Raw genomic sequence first — 11,442 nt, forward strand, 5'->3', positions numbered from 1 at the left:
ATGGAGATTTTCTCAAATGGGAAGGGGATCAAGAAGAGAGGAGGGAGCAAAAGCGCCTGCCTGGCAAGCGCAAGGTCATGAGTTCGGTTCCCGGTACTGGAGAAAAACCAAAAAAAAAAAAAAGAAGAAGAAGAGAGGAGGGAAAAGATTGGAAAAAAGAACAAAGATGCATAATGTACAACTATGGATTCCCAAAAAGAAATATAATCATAAGTAATGAGAACATGTGCTCATAAAAATATAAACTTAAAAAATAAGTAGTGTTTTCAAACTGCTTGGGAAATACTTCAAAGAATTGACAACTGGGTTCTCATTGAAAAGTTTTTGCACATCCAGAGAAATCACTAACAGAGCAAAACTCCTGAATTGGGGAAAAAAAAACTTTAGCCAACTGTCTCTCAGATAAAGGACTTCTATCTAGAAATATATAAAGAATTAAAAGAAATCAGGCTCCCAAAATTCAAAGGCCCCATCCAAAGATGGGCATCTGAGATGAATACACCCTTGTCAGATGAAGAAATACAAACGGCAAATAAATGTATGAGAAAATGTTCAACATCATTAGTCATTCGAGAAACGCAAATTAAAACACTGAGATTCCATCTCACCCCAGAAAGCATGGCTATCATCAAGTAATCGACCAACAACAAATGCTAGAGGGGTTGAAGGGGAAAAGGAACCCTTCTCTACTGTTAGTGGGAGTGCAGACTGGTGCAACCACTGTGGAAGTCAGTGTGGAGATTCATCAAAAAACTAGGATTAGAGGTTTCATTCGACCCATCCCCCTTCTGGGTATTTTTTCAGAAGAACTGAAAACATCATACCACAGTGATATATGTGTACCCATGTTTACAGCAGCACAGTTTGTCATAAATAAATCTTGGAAACAATCAAAATGCCCATCACCTGAGGAATGGATAAAGAAGATGTGGTGATTTTATACAATAGAGTATTGTTCAGCTATAAAGAAAGATGAGCTCAAGGCCTTTATAGGTAAATAGATGCAACTAGAGCCCATGCTCATAAGTGAAATAAATCGCACTCACATGTGTAAACATCATATTGTCTCCCTAGCGTAAGAAACCAAAAGAGTAAATAAAATTCGAAAGATAGATAGACAGATATTGTGAAAAGGAAAGAAACTGCTCAAAAGAAAAAAACAACTGGGGGGCTGGGGATTTAGCTCAGCAACACAGCACCTGCCTGGCAAGTGCGAGGTCATGAGTTCAATTCCTAGTACCGGGGGAAAAAAAGGAAAAACAAGAAGAAAAGAACAACTGGGATGGGGGAAAGGAGAAAAGAAAGATGGAGGGGAAAATATATATGTATATATATATACACACACAGAAGACAGCTAAAATAAATATACTACTAATTTCTATTGGTTTATTGAAAGGAACAGTTAATGCTCAACTGTTTGATCAATTTTGCATGCCTATATCTTGTAATCTGAACAACTACTTTGAAGATAACACTATGCAATATAACAACCATTGTTCATTTCCTATCATTTTGTTTTGAAATTCTGTATCATTTTTATTGGTATTTTCTTGTTTTTTATTCTGTTTAAAATAAATAAATAATAAGTATTGTTTTATAAATTAAAATTCATTCCAAATGACTTATATCACATCAAATGGAGATATAATATTCATGTTCTTATCCATGAGTAAATGTTCAGCAAGCAACACTCTTCCCACCTAAACTTACTGGTTTCCTATTCGATGATAAGGCTATTTCCACTGTCTCTGCAGTGAATTAGGAACATGTTTCCTCAATGTTGTAACTATAAATAAAAGCACTACTACTTTTGCTTTTTATAGTAACGCACTTCAAGGTAACATGTGATATCACTCACAGCCAATGTCGGGCAGTGTACCTCGTCCTTACTGTCGTACTGGCGCCCCTTCCCACAGACAGGACGGAGCATGTTCTCCACTCCCTCGTTTGGGCTTAATCCCAGCGTACCACGCACAGTAGGCTGGCTGTATGTGTATGAAATCTACGTATGCTTAAATGAAATATAACCTAAATTACTTTTTGAAAAGAATATTTAGGTAATTAGTATGTTTATTGGATTTATTTTACAATAAATATAATCTTAATTACTTTAAGAAAATTAATGTTAATATGAAAATTAAAAGTCGGGTGATGCACTAATTGTCTTTAGTTTATTTCTAGAGGAAATTGTTTTAATTGTATGTAAACTATAAAAAACATGAATGCCATGGCATTTTTGTGTGTAATCAGTGTTTGCAAATGTAGTCACCTGCCAGGTGTTGTGCACATGCCTCTAATCTTGGCTCTCAGGAGACTGAAGCAGGAGGCAGGCAAGTGAGAGGACAGGCTGGATGAATTCAGAAGACACTGTCTCAAAAAAAATCCAAAGGCCTGCAGATGTATCTCAGTAAGACAGCATGCTGGGTCCCATCAACAATACCACTCACACACAAATGTAACTTTTACATGTAGCTAATACAACTACTTAGCAATTTTAAATAAATAAACAAGGAAAAATTCGACCTCAAATATCACATATTTTTAAAACTGACATTCTCTTGGAAGATAAAGTTTTTTCTTTCAAAGTAAATATAAAATAGATTTCTTGTACTTTTCTAAATATCAAACATAAAATATCACTTCCCCTACCTTATAATTTTTCATATCCTGTGTAAGCAAAATATTGAGTATAAATTCCCAGTTTACAAGGAAGAGCTCCATGTTGCACGAAGCAATGTAAAAATAAGACTTTGTTTGGTTCTCAGTTAGTCAGAGATCAAAGACAAGAATAAGGAAAAGGTGGATTACCAAAATTTAAAGACTAAAAACATGAATGAAATGTATCAGCATCTCTTGTTGCTTTTGCTGCTTCCGCTGCCATGAACCGCTGCCCTCTGCCATGTGCCATCTGTCTTGGAGCCAGCTGAGAATGGACTGAAACCTCCACAAACTGTGAGCCAAACAAATCTCTCCTCCTTTAAAAAATAAAGTATCAGCATAAACTATTATGCACACACAAAGCACTCTGGAAGGGTATTATAACCTTTCTTGTATAAAATATTACATAATTAAAACAAGCATAGAAGGAATAAGGTCCAATGTGATTAATTAGCTTTAAAGTCCACAGATTTTTACAAATGCAAAGAATTCCTAGGCTTCTTCCTTCAAAGGAATAAGAATAATAGAATAGAATATTTTAAAATATAAAAGCAACTCCAAACTTTCCACTGCAAATAGAAGGTCGTAATTCTGGGCTGAGAAGGAAGAGCTCAGGACATCATACAATAAAGAAAGGTACTGAGGTTCAGGCAAAATTCTCCCCAGATACAGCCAGAAACATACCATCATAATGCCCAGGGACCCACACTAGCGTTTGTCTGCTCTCCTTATGAGCAGGGCCACCCATAGCTTAATTTTGAACAATAGAGCACAGCAAAAAGGATGTGAGTTGACAAAGAGAATGGGGTTTGAAGCATGCAAAGTCTGTAGGGTCAGACGGATGAAGTGAGCCCCTTAAAAGCAGGCTAGAAATGGAATTCAAATCTTTTTCTGGTTGTCTTGGTTACTTTTCTCTAATTGCTAGGACAAAATACCTGATGCCCAGAATGAACGAAGGAAAGGTTTATTTAGCTTACAGTCTGTGGAGGTTTCAGTCCATACTCCAAGGCAGGGTGGCACGTGGCAAAGGGCAGCAGTTCACAGCAGCAGAAAGCAACAAAAAGAACAAGAGCAAAAAGGGGGGACCAGCTAAGAGCAAGCCTCTTTTCCTCCTTTACACTGTATGCAAACTACCTGCCCCAGGGTGGGTGTAGCACTCACACCCATAATCCCAGCATTGGATCATGGATCAATCATAAACTTTAAAGCCCGCCCCATGACTGCATGAGGCTTTGGGGGGACATCCAGACACAAACCATAACACTGACCATGAAGTGACAACCCTCCATGAGTTCTGGGCTGCACAGAAATAAATCTTTCCAAAACCGAGGTGATCATAGAGGAAAAACCTGAGCCTCAAAAGAAACCCAGCTATGACTAAAATTTAAGATTATGAGTTTCTAAAGTGAGGACCCAACTGAATTTACCCTAACCACTGGCTCTTTGTTACTCTAAGGCACTATGTTTGTGATAAATATTATATCACAGAACACAGGCACAAAGGTTTATCTAAAAAATGAACATCTTAGTGACATTCAGTGTGACACTGACATGACACTTATTGTCATAAAAACTACAGAGATCTGGAAAAGCACACAGGGTTCATCTACTCTCATAACTGTAAGAAAACTAGACTGGATACAGAGGAGTGGGATCTAAGCTGGGGTTTCAGCAAATGCAACAGGTCAGGCAGGGAACTGTGTTTAAACAAAAGTGGGAATTACAGTTTATGTTTTGATACACACTGCACTGAACATTTCAAGCAACTGAAACTTTGACTATTTGCTGAGATAGATCCAATTAGAAAGAAATTAAAAGCAGACATAATTTCAACTTGATACAGTAAATCTAGAGATGTACCAATGATTTTGGAACAAAGTGGCATTTGAAAGCTGAATTTAATCAAGAAAAATATAGAAGAGGTATGAAATCTGTATTAGCAAAGCATAATGATTATGATCTGACCATGCAGCTTGTTTGAGGCAAAATTTGGTCTGTAGGCAACATGTGTGTAAGTCTTGAGTTCTATCCATCTATATCATAGGGTCTGTGAGTATATAAGGAAATCATACACAAAATTAATACCACACATGGTATGAGTCATCCAAAATGTCAGTTGTTATTATTACTATTAATTAGTATTGCAGCAGGCAGAAACAGAATAAGAGAGGCCAAGTAGAATGTCAAAATCATTCTGGTTGAGTTTAGACAGACGAGGTTAAGGTAAAAGTAGCAGGAGGAAAGCAAACAGCATGGAAATCAGATAAAGCTACACTGTAAAGGAGAGACAAAAAAAACCTTTACAGTTACTGCATTTGTGTAGAAAAAGTGATATAAGGTTAAGATACCTACAAATTTTCACACAAAAGTGAATATAAAAAGAACGTGTCATTAACTAACAGATATAGACTTCAGAATGTGGAATCAGGTTGACGAGCTGATGAGGGCACAGAATTTGTGTTGTCACCATGACGTCAGAGGAAACCCACCCAACAGCCTTCATAAATGTATTAGCAGAGTTCAGGTATGAACCCGAGCTGTAAATCTGGAATATATCCATAAAAGGATGATACTTGTGGCTTTTAGTGTAAAAGAGTCTCCTGGAGGATTATGCCAAGAGAGAGGAAAACTCAGGAGACACAACAGTGCAAGATTTTCAAGATTATCCATTTTATATCAGGCTCCATTTCACAAGTGAAACACTGGCCCTTGCTGGTGAACTGAAAAGCACTGAATATTGCTAACCAACAGATAAATATTCAATAAAAAAAAGGTTGTATCATGTTTCTAATTTTTTAGGGTTGTGTAATTAAACCTATGGGCACTCACACTGAGCTATATTCACAGCCATTTTTATTTTGAGACAGGGTATGGCTTCATTTTCTGCTTTAAAGTTTGACTTTGTTCACAAAATCAAACTTTCCTGTCTCCTTTGGGATCCATTTAGTGAGGACAACCAAACACTTTTATAATGGGGACTCACTTGGGAATCTGATGCAACTCTGGCTCACAGGGGCCTATGCTGTAATTTCAGCCAAAGGTTATCACCTCTTCTCCTCAACTTGAATGCTGTATGAAAACAAAGAGCAATGGCTAGTAGTCAGTACTTCCCTCTACCTCAAAAACAAAAGTAGACTCAACAGAACTTCACAATTCCTAAGCAGTCAAATGCTCACCCTCGACAATTCTTTTGGTAGTATGAGTCAAGGCTAGTAACTTTATATCCGTTACTTTATTTGATCTTGCAGACCATTCAAAAGATGTAACTGTAAGAATTGGTAACACAAGTGCTTGATATTCACTATCGATTTGCACTTGAGTTTGCTATTCAGTTAGTGTAAAAAAAAAAAAACCTCCTAGGAAAGCAGTTTCTTCTTTCTTTCTTATTTTGTTTCTTCTATTTGACCCACAAAGGAAAACACTGGCTGCTACTAATATTCAGGATAATCTAGGAGATCAAACCATGTCACATCCTCTTAACATTAAATGCAGAGGAAAATTCCTTTACATCTTTCATGTCATGCATTCAAAAGTATGTATGCTAAATAAAAAATGCAATAAAATAATTTCAATGTAAGTTAATAATCAAGAAAAAGTCTTGGAAAAATAAGAGGCATTCACATTACACTTAGTAAAGAGAATATTATAGGGAAAGAAAACCCCAGTTTTGGGTAAGTCGTATCCAGCTGAGCAGCTGACCTAAGCGGAGGTGCCGGCCTGCACAAGTTTTGTGAGCCTGCCTCAGCTCTTCGATCCACTTAACCCTAATTGTATGAACACAGGACTGAGAGGAGAGATTTTGATGTGAGTTTGTGCTTTCTTATATGAAAAATGAAAATAATGTCAACCTTTAAGGAGTTATATAAATGTAAAATGACAACATGAATGAAATATTGTACATTATGTCTACCTATTAATGTTTTGAAGGGTGTCTGTTTCTATCTCCCTTCAATGCACACATGAACAGGCAAACCCAGGCTTAAGGTTCAATGCTCCGGTGGCAGTGGGGAGCCCATGATGATGTTTGACTGGCAGCAACTCCCTGGCTCTGCTCCTCAGCAATACGAAGGGTGCACCTCCTTCTTCCTAAGTGAGGTGGCTCAGAGTCTGACCGCGCCAGGGAGGTATGGCAATTTCCCAAGGCTTGAAAAACAACACACAGCCTCAGAGAACCAATCTCTTTACCCTCGGAGCACTGCTTTTGAGGTATTTTTTAAAGAAATGTTTCAAAAGATCTTTGTGATAATTAAAAACATTATTGAATGTGCTTTATGGAAATCGTCTAAATACATAAGGCAATTTATTTCCATTTCATCATCACCCTTAGGGCCCATAATTAGACGTGCATGGTTTAATTGCTATTGTATAGTATATGTTTTAATTGCTACCTTTGTGCTGCTTAACTAGGAAACATATCCCTAAAGTAGTTTTTTCTTAACTGTCTGTTATAATAAATTTAAAGAAAACTCAATGGAAAAGTATTTTCAAGACTTTTGCATTGCACTTTAGAATCACTAACCCTGCTATGAACCAGTTGCTTAAAACAATATTTTCTGTATTGACATGCAAATTAACTCATTAGACAAACACTTTGTTTTAGAAATTTACATAATTTGGTAGGAAAAGCCACATCAAAGTAATATTAATTACTTCTTTTAAAGCAAACAATTTCAAAGTTAAACTATTCTTCACATATTTCCCCACTTCTAGCATGAAAACATTGATACACAGGAATAGGAATATTGTATGTGCAAAGCTACGCAGGCTCTGTTCCTCAGAATTGAATAGCTTCTTGCCAGAATACATGTAGGGAGTACTAAACCTATTTTTTTTACAAGTATTTCTTTCAAGGGCAGTAATTTTCAAATCCTTTATTAGAACTCATGTTTCCTCAGAATTGATGTAGTGCTTTAAACTCTTCATTATGCACATATCCATTTTGTTTTCTTATTCACTGCAAATTTTCATTTTCAACGTCCTTTCCCTTAGCAACCCGTATGAGAGCTTCTGAATGGCATTTTCATGTCAAAAAACTGCTATGTGCTCAAGCATGCTATCCTACATAAAAAACAATAACTGCAAGACATACTTGCCCCTCATTTATATTATATTAGAACTTGCTATGAAAATTATCTTTGTATTAAATAACGGTCGTAAACTGGCATGTTGTAGACCATCTTCATATGTTTACTGTAGAGTAAAATATACCACATATGTTACACACAGAGGCGGAGTTTCCTCCTCACTCACCAAGCACTTATAACATTATTTAATTCACTCTTCTCTAGACAACCCATATTAAGGCTCAGTGGCACCCTGGTTTTTCAAACATTGTCGCATCCAGTGTAATAACATTAATTCTTGAATACTAAGGTGACTTAAAGCACACAGGGCCCAATTACTTGGTTGTGTGGTTAGCAATTTAATTGGAAAACCAAGATATACTGGCAAGGGACCCTGCCGCTCACCTTAGTAGACTCTTCCCCAAAGGGGACTGGAGGTGTTGAAGCAGAAGATGATTAAATCTGTTTGGTAAACAATAATTGGTTACCTCTGCAGCTTAAACAAGAACTATTTTTCCTACCTTCTTGTTTACATGAGTCTTTTGACCTTTATAATACATTATGTAACAAAAAAAGTAGAGATAGTATGAAAATTCGGGTATATAGGAAGAACTACAGGATATGTCATACAAGGTCTTTGAGTCTCCTTTACAAGTAATTCATAAACGTAAAAAGTGGTCATTATTGGAAGAAATTTCTAAATAAACTATTGCTTAGTAAAGTATATTTCTAGTTTATTATTATTTTCTGTATTTCTCTATTGCATAGATTAGTAAGTAGAAAAGAAAAAAGAAAGTAATATATAGTCTTGATAATGAAAAATGGAAATTGATTCATCTTTATCTTAAATGTAGGAACATGTACAAAACAAAAGAAATTTCATTTTGATTTACCTTTATCTTCATCATCTGCCTTAATAAATTGAGAAACAACAAAGAAAAACAACAATTTGAACTTGTCATGTGACATGTAATTACGTTTTTCTATAATTTTCTATACATATTTTGTCAAAACATCTTTGTGAAACCAAAAGAGCTACATTTGCATGGATAAGTTAATGTTTTATAAAACTATCCAGTGTTGGTGGTACTGAATATTTATTGTCCTTTTACATCAATAAGTTATAATTCCAAAATATGGTTATTTCTTCATGGAGGAATGAATGAATTATCACACTTGATGACTTTCATAAGTGTCTTCAAAACTGGGATTTTATTTCTTTATAATGGGAATTGTATCTGCATCCAATGGTATCCCAACATGATATGTTTAGGCTTGTTATGGGAACACAAGTTTACAATTACTTCAGAACTAAGACATTAAAACTAAATGTGTAGAAAAAAAGGCAAAATTATACTATTACTTATATATTTAGTCTCATCAAGACAATCTACAGCACTATTGGCAATAATGATATTTAGATTGTAGTGCTTAATTCTCTTACTGTGTAAATACTAAATTTCATCAGAGTTAATCCCAGAATCTACTAATATATGGCAACTAGTCATAGTTGAATAAGGATATCCATCTTGGAAAACTTTCAGCAAAGAGAAGTTAATGAAATACTTAAATACATTTAAATGAGTATAAAAATTGTGTATGTTACTGCCTTTCAAGCAAATTATAAAGATATATATATATATATATATATATATATATGCTTCAAAATAAGCAAAACTCAAAAGAAACCACAATTCTTGGTGAAATTATAATCTGAATATTTTGTTCAATATAATTAAAGTTTTTAAAAGGAAAGTTAAAAATTAATAGTAATTTAAAAAGTATTCTATATTCCCTTCTTTGAGATTTATTGGTATAAATTGCCTGGCTGTGTTTCCATATACCCTTTCTTTCGCTCTCTACATGCTGAACTTTTCAAATATGTGGGAGCACTCAAACATTACATTGCCGGACTGACATGAATTCTGTGAAAAACAGTTTAGTGTCACACACGGAAACAATTTAAGGGAAGCATATGATGGCTAGACTTTGCAGTAACACCCGCCTGTAGCAATCCCTGTCATGTAGGACTATGCTGTAAATAAAATGAAAAATCTTGACCCAAAGTAATTATTTCTAATTATAAACCCTAAAGCTAAATTTCATCCTTCTAACTCTAACCCTAACTAAAGTAGAAATTTGCATCCTTTAAACGTAAAAGTGTTTAGATTTAGTGTTCTCTCCAGCGGTTGGGAATCGTATCCCTCCGCAATTTAACGCCACTTGAAGTATGAACCCTCTTTGCATTTTACCCCCGCCTGTTAGTGGGCCACCCGGCTGAGCCCTAAGCTTTCCCCCGGACTGCGAGGACGCTCCCTCTGACTCTTCCAGCCATCGTCTGCACTTAATATGACGGGATGACAGAGAGGAAAGATCAGAATTTCATTTATCAGACTGTCATCCCTGTTAACCCACACAGAGTAATAAGTATTGTACAGGGAGCATCAGATAGCGCTCATCATGTGAGACTGCTCACCACGGGAAGTACTGTTCAGCGGTCTTCCACGCTGACAGCTCTTTCCATACACCATCAGAATGCACTGCCAATTGACAAAAGGGACATAGCCTCCGAAGAAAATCTCTCCTAAGTAGAGAAAAGCTCTCTCTCAAGCAGGCAAGCGTTAACCATTGCTGAAACAGCGAGACATTCCCTCAGCCCACGCCTTCCCGTTGCATCCAATTACCAACATCAGTAGCATCTATAATACAAGCTAATTCTGTACTGTATTATTAAATCAGAGCTTCCCGTCTACATCCAGCTCTAACCTGAGGGGTGGGGAGGGATGGCATTCACTAGTCAACAGCAGAACAAACAGCCAACTTGGAAACACACATAGCCTTGCGGTGTGGAATTCTCGCAGACCGAGTTCCCTAAGTTTGACTGGGATCTGCTGCATAACAACACATCCACACGAACCCGAGACGAGCAAAGGCGCCCATCTCTACTTCCTGCCTTCCGAGCGATGTGGAGGGAGAGCTCTGCACTTCGCAGACCGTGCTAGCTAAGAAAAGCGATATTTATTAACCAGGTACTATTCCATTCAGGTATTTTTCAATACATTTTTAAATAACTTGGTGTGTTTAATACCATTTGCTAACATATTTTGGAATTTGCAACGATTGGTCCCTGTCCCTTGAGCCTTACTGGGAGTGTTGCTCTAAAACGTTTATGTTACAAACAAGAAACAAAACAAAACAAACAAAAAAATAATAGCAAAACGTTCATATTGATGAAGCAAGCCGTAACACGATGAAGTTCACAGAAAACAAATCTGTCAACTTCCCCACTGGAATCACACACAGCCATCAACAGATGCTCTTGTAACAATAACCTAAAGAGCAATACTAAAATATTTTTGAAATCGTTGCCAAAGTCCTGTTTCAAATTATAAAATGTAGCATAACTTATCTTTACATTTTTAGACACTAGCTTGCATTCCTCCCCTCCCCTTGTAATTATTTATAACAACATTCTTTTCTTACCTTAAGTCCAAAGAAGTCCCCCAGAAAGACTCCTAAAGGAGGTGGATATGTGGATCACAGTTTAAAAAGAAAACCTCTAAATAGCCCGTTGTAGGTCGGAAAAATCGAAATAGTTGGACGCAAAACTGCAGAAATCTCCGGAGTCACGCCCGCCCGGAGCACACGGAGGGCCCGGCCGGCCCGCGGAGCAGCTGCGCGCAGGTGCAGGGCGTCGCCGCGGGTGCCCAGCGCTCGCCCC

General features: G+C 36.8%; 1 protein-coding gene across 1 annotated transcript in view; it reads right to left on the minus strand.

Moving 5' to 3' along the window:
• Positions 1–11,432, minus strand: part of Fstl5 (follistatin-like 5) — a gene marked incomplete in the record, with an annotated part of 716,744 nt that extends 705,312 nt beyond the window's left edge. Inside the window, 1 exon segment of the mRNA XM_013508669.1 lies at positions 11,205–11,432.
• Positions 11,433–11,442: the final 10 nt, after the last annotated feature.

Source organism: Chinchilla lanigera, unplaced genomic scaffold, assembly GCF_000276665.1.
Source record: "Chinchilla lanigera isolate Chin_1 unplaced genomic scaffold, ChiLan1.0 scaffold00153, whole genome shotgun sequence".
Classification (NCBI taxonomy): Eukaryota; Metazoa; Chordata; class Mammalia; order Rodentia; family Chinchillidae; genus Chinchilla; species Chinchilla lanigera.